The sequence below is a fragment of the Palaemon carinicauda genome, chromosome 44, assembly GCF_036898095.1.
Source record: "Palaemon carinicauda isolate YSFRI2023 chromosome 44, ASM3689809v2, whole genome shotgun sequence".
In the NCBI taxonomy this organism is placed as follows: domain Eukaryota; kingdom Metazoa; phylum Arthropoda; class Malacostraca; order Decapoda; family Palaemonidae; genus Palaemon; species Palaemon carinicauda.
In genome coordinates this window covers 41,393,754-41,406,253 of record NC_090768.1, presented here as the reverse complement: position 1 = coordinate 41,406,253, position 12,500 = coordinate 41,393,754, and the positions used below count along the sequence as shown (strand labels likewise).

The following is a 12,500-nucleotide window of genomic DNA, read 5'->3' as shown; positions in this document are numbered from 1 at the left end:
TTTCTTGTGTGTTATCAAACAGGCAGCGTTATAAACACTTGAGATTTGATAACGATTATCTTATTGACTATCTTCCTTCATAGATGTTTGAGCATTTAAGATTCGGGTGTTTCACAAGTGGTTTGTTTTTTATGCTTCCTTTTAATTTACGTGGCTGCTTTTTTTTTTTCTTTTTTTTTATATATGGGCTCAATTTCGTTGATGACAAGAAACATTATTAAGTTTGATTGAAGATAATGGCTGCCTTAGTAGCGTTAATTCTATGAGATCTTTTCTGTTGATCTAGTCTTTCTCACAACAGCACTGCAATTTGCCAGTAACTGTGCTATTCTCATTCTTAGAAAGAATGGCACATTTATTAGAAAATTGCAGTCGTGTTAAGGTGATGGTTAAATCAATAGAAAAGGTTCCTTATAAAATTAACGCCACTAAGGCAGCCAGTTCTGCATAAAAGAGAGTCGCCTACCTAAAAGAAACATTATTATTATTATTATTATTATTATTATTATTATTATTATTATTATTATTATTATCATCCACCGATTTCTATGTCGTTTGTTGTCTGATGTCATCAAACCCATTTTATATGCATGAAATAATTTGGGACGAAAAGATTTTTTTTTTAACAGAGTAAATAGTTAGAATTTTTCTATAATTGGGAGGTATTTACTTCCCGCATGTAAAGTTTTTGTTGTTTTAACGTTCTTACATTTTTTTTTTTTTTTTTTTTTTTTTTTTTACATAGAGTTCAAGTAATGCGTATGCGTGTTTCTGTTACTATTGCCATATGTGACTTTGTTTACTTTAATTTATTTTTTCTATGTAATGTTACGCCAATTTTCGATATTCTTATTTACTACTGTCTGATTGCCCACAAATATAAAATGTGAAGTCGTTTACTTAGTTTTGAAAACCCACAGTGTCCTAAAACGCTATACTTTTTTTTTTTCACCAGATTCCCTTTCTTTTCCCATGATAGTCAGTTCTTGACAACCTCAATCTTCCGTTTTCAAGTGGAAGATTGCTTTATCAGTTCCTTTTAAGGATAGGTTCAGTTTTATATCCCAAATTTTATGTTATCTTTGGGTCAGACTAGATAAGGATATTAAGTTATCGAGTCCACAAATAAGAACAAAATTGGGAATAAAAATAGTTGGGAAAGTTGGGGTTCTTGGGTCTTGCAATTGGTAAATATAATACAGGTTTCCTTTCTCATATAGATTGACTAATATGTAGAATATTGTTATCTGAAATGACGCTTTAGGTGAGAATAAAAGCTTAATCCTTTACACGTTTATTCGTAACCATATTTTTCCGAGAGCCTTTTTTTATATGTTGATCAAACGTTAGGTATATCTTGGCAAGAAGAAATCCGAAACTTACCTTCACTCTTTTGTGGAATAAATTGTTTTCGTTGTAGAGGAAGCCCGTAAAATAAGATCGAAGCCGAAAACAGAAGCCACATGTTGACACTAAATAGATGTCCAACAATAACACTTTTCTTCCAAAGGTTCTGTAATTGGTCGGGCGAAATGGCAAATTCTTTTGTGCTGACATAATATGGACCCAAGGAAAATTGTTTTTCATCAGAATTATCTGTTTCTGAGTGTGTGTGTATATATATATATATATATATATATATATATATATATATATATACACACATATACATGTATATATAATATATATACATATATATACATGTATATTTAATATATATACATATATATACATGTATAGTATATATATATATACATATATATGCATGTATATATAATGTATATACATATATATACATGTATATATAATATACACACACACATATATATATATATTATACATATGTATATATATCTATATACTATATATATGTATATATATATATATATATATATATATATATATATATATATATATATGATTATGCATCTGTTTCCGTTGTCTGTTGGAGGACACTAGAAGGTACAGATTTCGGGTTGGCAAGACACCAACTATGAATGGGAGAGCCGCCTTACCCACTCGAGAGAGGGTGGCTTAGAAGGGTGCTAACCTCAAACAGATCTTTTTGGGATATGAATGTTATTCTCACGCTCTTCCCTACTTAGATGTGATCTATAATCTAATACTCACCAGATACTTTTTAGTCGTTTGCTGGTGGGGTTAGGCTTCATATATAAATCATTATCATAATTTGATACCTACCTATATATTCTTTGTGATATGAAAGGAAAAAAAAACTAATTTGTATTTATCTTTTCAGGTACGAGTACCATTTAGATGTACTTCGAAGAAGAAAGGCATCTCTGATCCAAGGTAAGGTAAAGAATATCGTTTTGGAGGACCGTGTTTTAGGTACTTAATGTCACGTTATAAATGGGTAGATATTTAATATGAAGATTTAATATGGGTAGCGAAAGAGGAGAACACAGTTTATCCATTAAGATAACCTCAACCAACCACAGAGGCTTAAGCACGTGCCTACCACGAATCTGTGTTTCATAGGGGTTTTGTAGTGCCATCAGTGCACCTCACGCAGTGCACTGTAGGCATCAGTATAGGGACTTCAATATACAGCGTTTCTTCAGCCCCTAACTGCACCCGCTTATCGCCTTTATTTTACTTTTGTTACTGTTTAATTTCATCCATGTTGCTATCCATCCTGTTGGCTTCCCCTTAGTTTCGTTGTTTGGCCTCCCTGGCCATAGTGCGGTGAATTTCATATATCAATTAAAATCATAAATGCATGTGATGTTGAATTTTAAGAATTTCTGAAAGGAAAATTATCTTTAAAAATGGAAAAGAAAGTTGTTCATGTTTAATTGATATCAGCAAAATAACAATATGTTTGTTCGTGTTGGTGTTTGAAGTATATGCCACATATTACTTCCGCCAACAGAAATTGGAAGGAAGTTATGTTTTTGCCCCAGTTTTTGCGTTTGTTTGTGAACAGCTTCCTGGCCATAATTTTGATCGTAGAGTAATGAAACTTGCAAGAATTAACTGTTATGTAAAAAGCTGGAAATTATTAAATTTTGGAAGGTCAAGGTCACGGTCCAGCAAAATTTCCAAAATTGTACATCATTGTCGCAGAGACTTCAAACTTGGTTCATCTTTGAATGTATGAAAATCCACGCCAATTAATACAAGTTAAGGTCAAAGGTCAAGATCGAGCGAAAGGTCAAGAAATAAGCTGCCGTGGCGGAGGTCTGCGCTCTATTGAGTGTCCCTTTAGTTATAATCTGTTAACGAGTATGACAGAATGCTGCAATGTTCTTTCTATCCTCTTCCTGAAAGGATTTATGATAACATGTGAGGTTGAGACTTGGTAGTCATTGGCCATTCTTAGATATTTTATAAATTCATCTCTTCAATTGTTATTTCTTTATCTCGTACACCAATAACTTGAGATGATGGTGACCTGGGTTGTAGTGATGCTAGATATTAATTAAGAATTAGTGCGCCAAATATGTTGATGTGATGTTTAGACAAAAACTTATTGCATAAAAAGTCAAAAGTAGCGTTTGTTTTCTTATGCAAATTTTTATCGACCAATAAACCTTTGTGAAGTTTACCCTATCTATGTATAGAGAATATGAGATTAGTTTTGAGAAATAGGTTTCAGAAGACTTTTGAATTTGTGATTGAGTGTTTTTGTACTAGAAAAGAACGTCCTCGTCCCATGTTTTCATTGATTATTAGGATGTTTGTCATTGTTTTCTGTGGCATCATGCGAATGAATGAGCTTTCTGTCTAGTGTAATGTAATTAAGAGTATCCTCTGTCCCTATCAATAATTGAGAGTATCCTCTGTCCATATCACTAATTTAAAGTATCCTCTGCCCATATCAATAATTGAAAGTATCTTCTGTCCCTATCAATAATTGAGAGTATCCTCTGTCCATATCAGTAATTGAGGTTAGCCTCTGTCCAAATCAGCAATTGAGAGTATCCTTTGTCCATATCAGTAATTGAGAGCATCCTCTGTCCATATCAGTAATTGAGAGCATTCTCTGTCCATATCACTAATTGAGATTAACCTCTGTCCATATCACTAATAGCGATTATCCTCTGTCCATATCATTAATGGAGAATATCCTTTATCCATATCAATAATTGAGTGTATCCTCTGTCCTTATCAATAATTTGAGAGTATCCTCTGTCCTTAAAAGAAATGGAAAGTATTTTTTGTCCATATCAATTGCTGGTTTGGTAAGTTTCATTGCGTTGGGACAGCTTAACACTTGAAAAGAATGTCATGTAAGGAATTCCAGACGCCTTCGACACCCTAAGTCCATTGAAATTCTTTTGGAGTATAGCCATAAACATAGATGCCTTTTACTTCCTAATCGTAGTTAATGATTGTAAGTAAAAAGAAACACGTCTGCTTATATATATATATATATATATATATATATATATATATATATATATATATATATATATATATATATACATGCATGCATACATATATATATATATATATATATATATATATATATATATATATATATATATATATATATATATATATATACATGCATACATATATATATATATATATATATATATATATATGCATACATATAAATATATATATATATATATATATATATATATATATATATATTATATGTGTGTGTGTCTGTGTGTGTGTTCATCGTGTGAGGCAAAAAACCTACTCCCATTTTCTATAGTCTAATTTATAGCTATTCTTATTCCCTATTTAGTACTCGAAATATTTAACCTTCAGTCATGTTTAAAAAAAATATTGCGAGAACCTGATTGATGGTCTTAAACTCAAACGCACATTATCTTGTTAATTACCAGTTGCGCAACGGTCGTTAAAACTCTGACATGCAAGACTTTTTTTTTTTATTCTAATCATTGCAAAATTCCCTGAACTGCGTAGGAAATTACCTCTATCTGATAATTGTTAATTAGGCCGTTTAGAGAGAGTTACAAAATGATAGTTATGGAAAATCTCGTATTTAGTGCCTTGAATTTGACCGTAAGAACATTCTTTCCCCTCAGTGATGCTTTTGTTACTTAATTAAAATATATTTATGGATATTTATGGCAGCTATGTCCAATCATGAGTCACATTTACTGCCATTACTTTTTATTGTGACCAAATTACTTTTGTCCCCCTAAAAATTGGGTTTAATATCATTCTTTATTCGAATTCTTTTTCATGTTTAACTTTTAACTGTTGTTTATTTTCATCAGATTATAGCATGCTTCTGACAAGTAGTAAATGATTGATTAGTTTAATGAGGAAAAGTGACATTTCATGAGCCATGATCGGTTAAATTGTAAGAAATCTGTAAGTGCAAATTCTAATTGAGAAGTAGAAGGTAAATGAAAAAGTAATAGAAACCAAGGACATACGTTTTATAAAGCAGGTCATTTAAACTCATAAGTATAACGCTCAACAGTTGATGAGAAGTCTGTTGGCAGTTGTAGCAGGAAGTCATCAGGGTTCCATTTGTCATAGTCATAATGACTTTGGTGTCACTCCTCTTGACGTAGGATCCATATCTCTGGATGATATCCTGGAGTAGTAGCAGGACCCAGATTAGTAGTTGCCTTTGACTAGCGTGTCACCAAGTCTGACGTTTCATCTTGCCATTTCATCTCGACAAACCACCGTCTGATTGGTTTTTCTTCATTTCATCTCAACAAACCACCGTCTGATTGGTTTTTCTTCATTTCATCTCAACAAACCACCGTCTGATTTGTTTTTCTTATCCTTCCTTTAGCCTTTTTGCTCAGTGGATGCTGTGTTATACTAACACAGGTGGGTGTGATGCTTTTATTGATTTTTTTTTTTCAAGTGATTTACAGTATGGATGGTTTTAAGCCTTGTAAATTTGCATTCTTGTAACAACCCTTATCGAATATGCCTGACTTGGATACTGTGTAGTTTATTTGTTATTTCCTTATTTCCTTTCATCACTGGACCTATTTCACTTTTTGAGTCCCTAGGTTTGTAGGATTCTTTTCCAAACAGGGTTATGGTTTAGCTAGTGATAATAATAATAATAATAATAATAATAATAATAATAATAATAATAATAATGATGATGATGATGACAATATTAGTAATGATAATGGTTAATGCTGAGAAATATATAGACTTGTTTGGGGGAAGTTTGGTGCTAAAGGGCTCAATTAAAAGAAATATAAAACTTTATTCCTGACAGGTCTTCCCTTCATCTCAAACTCTTCGCCATATTTCAAACTCTTACCTTTTACTCGATCATATTCTTCCTATATTTATAATAAAACTTATTAAAAAAAAAAACTATCGGTGATTATAACTATTTTTATATAGTGGAAGAAATATTACACTTAAATGTTTATTTTTTAATGATCGGATATACTTCCATTAACCTGCTAATTAGATTTTACTTATTACCTCCACCAACTAAGTTGGAAGGAGGTTATGTTTGCGTGTATGAGTTTTTGTGAACTGCTTCTTGGTCACAATTTTAATCGTAGATTAAGAAAACTTGCAGGGTATAACTGTTTTGTAAAAATCTAGAAATAATTAAATTTTGGAAGTTCAAGGTCAAAGGTCAAGGTCACGTTCAGGCAAAATGTCCAATTCACGTAATCGGCAATAAGTTTGGACATTGTTATAACAGAGAATTCAAATTTGGTTCACATTTGAGTGTATGAAAATCCACGCCAATTAATACATGTTAAGGTCAAAGGTCAAGGTCGAGAAATATGCTGCCGCGGCTGATATCTGCGCTCTACTGAGTGCCCCTATAATTTTAAATATCAAGAAAAATATTTAATTCAATGAAGCATTTTGAAAGTAACGGCCATAAAAGAAGTTTAATTTTTTTTTAAGTCACCAAAGATAATTCTGGAAGTGGAACGTTACTGTAAAAACATTCAAGTACCTTGATAATTAATCTTTTATAATAAAATTTGTTAAGAAATATGAAAATGGTTGCATAGGCAGTAGACGATAGCCAATTGACTTAGATATTCTGTTAATGATCTTACTTTATATATATATATATATATATATATATATATATATATATATATATATATATATATATATATATATATATATATATATATATATTTCTAGTTAAGATAAATTCATTACAATCCATACATTGGCCCAAAATGTGCATCGGAAGTATAACTTGCATTGTAATTACGGTACAGGATACAGGAAACATGCACAAAATCAAAGTGATATAGATCCCTATTGATTAATTGAATTTAAACCTCTTATTCTTTTTATTTGCTTCTTTTGAATTCTAAAACTATCTTTTGAATAAAGTGAAGTGGAACTTGGTTCATAACTTTTAATCCTTGGTTCAAAGTTTTTCAAAGACTTTATCGCTAATTGATTAAGCCTTTGTTAGATAAAGCCGTAATTGAAAAAGTACAAGATGATAGCGTTGCATTTATCAATTGATGTACAGCATGTCTGCTACAGTTTTTTTATGTATAACAAAGGAGAATAAAAGCAACGATCTAGATTACAAAACAGTTGTCATAAATTATTATTATTATTATTATTATTATTATTATTATTATTATTATTATTATTATTACCATCATCATTATTGGTAGCTAAGCTACAACCCTAGTTGAAAAAGCAGGATGCTATAAGCCCCAGGACTCCAACAGGAAAAATAGCCCATTGAGGAAAGGAACTAAATAGATTACATATTAATTAATTAATAATTTATATAGAATATTTTAGATCAGTAACTATAATAAAATAGATCTGCCATAAGTCTTGACAAATTGCATCCCTGCCTATACTTATCGAATGCAGCTTCAGAGAGAGACAATGGAGGATCGTCAGAGCATTATGACAGTGGCTTTATTGATGGAGATAACGTAACGATTATGTAATCCATTGTGCATTCAGGCGAGCAATTACGGACGTGTGCCTGAAGATCTCAAGGATGGGTCCTTCTTCCCATCTCCCAACCCTACCAATTTCGCTATCACGATGGCCGCCTCCGCCCCCGTAACATAGAACTGTCACAAACACCTTCATACACACTCTCTCTCTCTCTCTCTCTCTCTCTCTCTCTCTCTCTCTCTCTCTCTCTCTCTCTCTCTCTCATTCCCCCAGCGAGACAGTGTCAGAGGGACGACTCGTGGCCAGAATAGTAAGATGGCCTTGGCCAACATTCCTACAGTAGCGGGTGGGTGTGTGTGTATGTTCTGGTCTTGACACCTTTCCCCCATCCACCCAATTGTGAGTCTCTCTCTCTCTCTCTCTCTCTCTCTCTCTCTCTCTCTCTCTCTCCTCTCTCTCTCTCTCTCTCTCTCTCTCTCTCTTTCTTTATCTTTTTTCTTTAGTGTTGTTTAAAGATAATCTTTGCCCTTGGGTTATTTTATTTTTATATTTTTACAACATACGATATTTTTTTTAGTGATGCTTTTTACACTTCAGTTCTTTGATAACACCCAGGGATGTCTAGCATAAGACCAACCCTTGCTGCATGTTAAGCCGGCTAATATTTTCATTCATAGTTGTCATGCGGTCATGTGTAGTGCGTGCGTGTGTTTTTGTATTTAGAGGCAGTTATACCAGGAAACCGTCTTAATGCAGTTACAAACAGGAACTGGCGGGATATTTGTATTTCTTATTGGAGGATTTTCTCAAAATATTATGAGAATATTATGTATTAGTAAACTTGAAACTTAATGTCTAATCGTCCGGTTCAAGGTTATAACTAGATAAGAGTTTTGTGCGCATGATTCAACCCCCCCCCAAAAAAAAAAAATCCAATAAACAAACTAAAAAAAAATCCAATAAACAAACTTTATTTTTCTATCTGAATAGAAGTTGCCAGATGAAATGGTTCGATGAGTTTCTTTCCCTCTTCTGTTAGGCTTTGATGTTCTCTTCGTGCTTATGTTTTTATTGACCTAGAAGCTTACTTACTCTAGGAGCGAACCTTTTGCTGCAATTTAGTTAAGCTCCATTATTTTATGATTTCCATTTTTTTTTTTTTAATATTCTAATAGAACCGAATAGTTTATATAGATAATGGTTGTTAACAACCTCAGATCTTAGATTAGTAACTCGTGAAATTACAGAGTTGTTTGGTTTCGATTTATAAATAATCTATGACACTGATATTATCACGTTAGGTAATTTTAGAGTTATTAGTTGATTTGAAAAGTGTTTAGTTTTTTAATCAATAAAGTTAGCTTATGTGTCCTGGTGTTGTGATTCCCCCCTTCGTGGACACGCATCGGTGATTTTTAATGTTTTATTCTTGTGATTTTCTAATGTCAAAATGTCAGAGAAGTTATGTTTATCAAGTACTCTGAAAGCAAGGAGATTGTTATAATGCCGTTTAGATTCTCTTATATTATCTCTTGTCCAACTACACTGTGAGTAGGTATTATATTTCTAATGAGTCGAAGATAAACTAAATCTCATTTATACAAACCAAGAAATCTTGTTCGGTTCTCAAAATACCTGAATGAATTTCATGAACTTTTAATGTGGTTTCGGATTAATCAGCTGACTATGTGCTATATTATGTAAGATGTTTCACATATTACTTCTTTTTACAGAAGTATGCTTATGGGAAGGAGAATTAACTACTGTTTATGTAAAGTATATGATGAAAACATAGCATCAGACATTGTAAATAATATTTTAATTTTATGCAAATTTACTTTTAAGAGTTGCGAACATACCTAAGACTTCTATTAATGTAAGAGTTGCCAAAGAATGTATAAAAATCGATCAGGTAATGGCTTCATTGTTTTTTATAGTGTGTGCATCAGTGAAATTCTCAGTTGAGCCAATCTCATTTGCTCAGGTTAAACTTTTATAAAGTAGGGCAGTTCCAAAGAAAATTTAGCACTTAAAGAATTCGTCGCCTGCAGTAAAAGACTTAATGGGATAAAATCTCTAAAACCTGCTAAATGCATCTTCACTTTAGAATTTATAGCAATATAAGTTAGTATTTGACGCATGGTAATAATGGAAATAATTAGCACAGCAGTATAAAGTTTTTTCATAAGAATGAAACCAAAAAGATTATTTAGGATTTACTTCAAAGTCTGTGAAATTACTGTACTTTCTCCAAACCAGATCTTAAACCTGCTATGTGATAACATGATCATCGTGAGGTTTTTTTTTTTTTTTTTTTTTTTTTTTTTTTTTTTTTTTTTTTTAAGATACTAATATACCTATAGATAGCGATTCAGTTTACTTGGCAAATTTTTACTTATTAATAAAATAAGATTTATATGGATATAATCTCGCTTTGGTTGAAGTCAAGCTAAAATCTTGCGGTCATATTATCGTTTAATTGATGATGGATAACTGTCTTATCATATAAATGTGAATGAAAGGCAAGACGATGCTCTCCCAGGGTATCTTGTTTCTTCACGAGAGAGAGAGAGAGAGAGAGAGAGAGAGAGAGAGAGAGAGAGAGAGAGAGAGAGAGAGAGAGAGAGAGAGAGAGAATCTTAATTAGATTGATACAAATCAAGAAGAGGCTTTGGTTGTGAACGTTTTGAAGAATAAGATTTCATTAACGCTGTTTTATCTCAAAAGTATTTTATAATGTTTTACGACTTTGATATATTGATAATGAAGTGACTCGGAATGTATTGTGTTTTCGGGAGTTGTGGTTCCTTTGTTACTATAGCAGTCACATTATATCAGGATGGCCCAAGAACACTTTCCACCAATGATACCCCAACTTGCACTTTTTTGCTTAAAGGATCCGGTACATCATTTCGAATAAGTAGTATCACTGCCCTGGGAATTAGTCACTTGAGAATAAGTCTATAGTAAGCAGCTATGGTAAGCAGCTGCTCTAGGAGAAGGACACTCCAAAATCAAACCATTTTCTAGTCTTGGGTAATGCCATAGCTTCTGTATCATGGTCTTCCACTGTCTGGGGTTAGAGTTCATTTTCTTGAGGGTACACTCGGGCACACTATTCTATCTCATTTCTCTTCCTCTTGTTTTGTTAAAGTTTATATAGTTTATATAAGAGATATTTATTTTAATGTTACTCTTAAAATATTTTACTTTGCCTTTATTCCTTTCCTTACTGGGCTGTTTTCCCTGTTGGAGCCCCTGGGTTAATAGCATCTTGCCTTTCCAAATAGGGTTGTAGCTTAGGAGGTAATAAGAATAACAATAATATAGTTGTTTCCCTTAGATGAAGAATGAACTGACAGACATTGAGGAGAGAGTCAAGATGCATACTTTAGGGAATCTCCTGCAAGTCCCTGCAGCTTGGCCGTCATTTAGGTCATCCAGGTTTTTACTCTGTAGGGGTCTCAGTCGCGTGATGCATCTACCTAGAAGGCCAGCAGCGACAAGCCAGAAAAGAAGTCTTAAAAGGCAGCAGCGACCAGCCAGAAAAGATTAAAAGGCAGCAGCGACCAGCCAGAAAAGAAGTCCCCGTAGCTCTGAATCTTCATTGGACGTGTCCTACATGTGGCAATGTATGGAAGTCAAAGATTGGCCTGGTGAGTCAAATCAAGCACACAGACGGAGCTAGTATGGGCACCACGTCTAAGAACTATTCAAACTCCAATTAACATTTATTGGAGAGAGAGAGAGAGAGAGAGAGAGAGAGAGAGAGAGAGAGAGAGAGAGAGAGAGAGAGTCTCGGATAAGGATTGAACCTGCTGCTAATGAAATGATTAGAGGTCCATTAAGAAGTGAGCGACGCAAAAGTAATTTTGTTATTAGGAAGTAGACATTGTTTATCAACATTCCACGTGTCGTACATCTTGGTTTTTTCATCTAAAAAAAAGGAGGAATTAGGAGAACATAATGTTTTTTTTCTAGGCATTGGAATTCACTTCCTTATTCCTTTATTTCTTTGCTAGGAATAAGGTCTGGACGTTTCCTGAAGGCCAACCCTTCTCATTTCCATTTCCCCATTCTGTTTCCAATCATTTATATTGCGCTCGAGCTATAATGAGGGTATGTGGGATTCTATTCAGTTAGCCTTTAGATTGTCAATAATTCCAAGGTAGTCTTTCATAGGAGTTCAACAAGGAAGATTGGCGGATGTATAATCACACGAGATTAGATTCAGATTAGGTTCTTCCAGGAGCTCCTTTGATTGATACTACTGAATCTGGTGCTGATGACATTAGATATGATACCTTTTTACAGAAATCGGTTTATATTCTCTTGGGATATTGCAGGGAATTAAAGATGCGTTTTTGTGATTGTTTAATGGAATTCGGAAATGCAATATATATATATATATATATATATATATATATATATATATATATTTATATATATATATGTATATATATACATATATACATATATATATAAATATATAATATATATATATATATATATATATATATATATATATATATATATATATATATATATATATATAAAATCGAATGAAAAAATATTAATGTATATTTATGACAGTAACAGAAACAATTATAATAAGTTTTGATAATATAATTAAGGGTAACAATAATGATTAAAAGGAC

At 32.6% G+C, this 12,500-nt stretch overlaps 1 protein-coding gene across 2 annotated transcripts in view; it reads left to right on the top strand.

Annotated features, from left to right (window-relative positions):
- Nucleotides 1–12,500, top strand: part of LOC137634181 (uncharacterized) — a 523,265-nt gene that overhangs the window by 49,061 nt on the left and 461,704 nt on the right. Inside the window, exon 2 of one of the 2 annotated variants that reach the window (XM_068366452.1) lies at nt 2,261–2,313. The exons of the other annotated variant lie outside the window; for it this stretch is intronic. The gene's annotated coding sequence lies outside the window, so the exon portion shown is untranslated. The remainder of the gene's footprint in view (nt 1–2,260; nt 2,314–12,500) is intronic. 2 annotated transcript variants of the gene reach the window in all.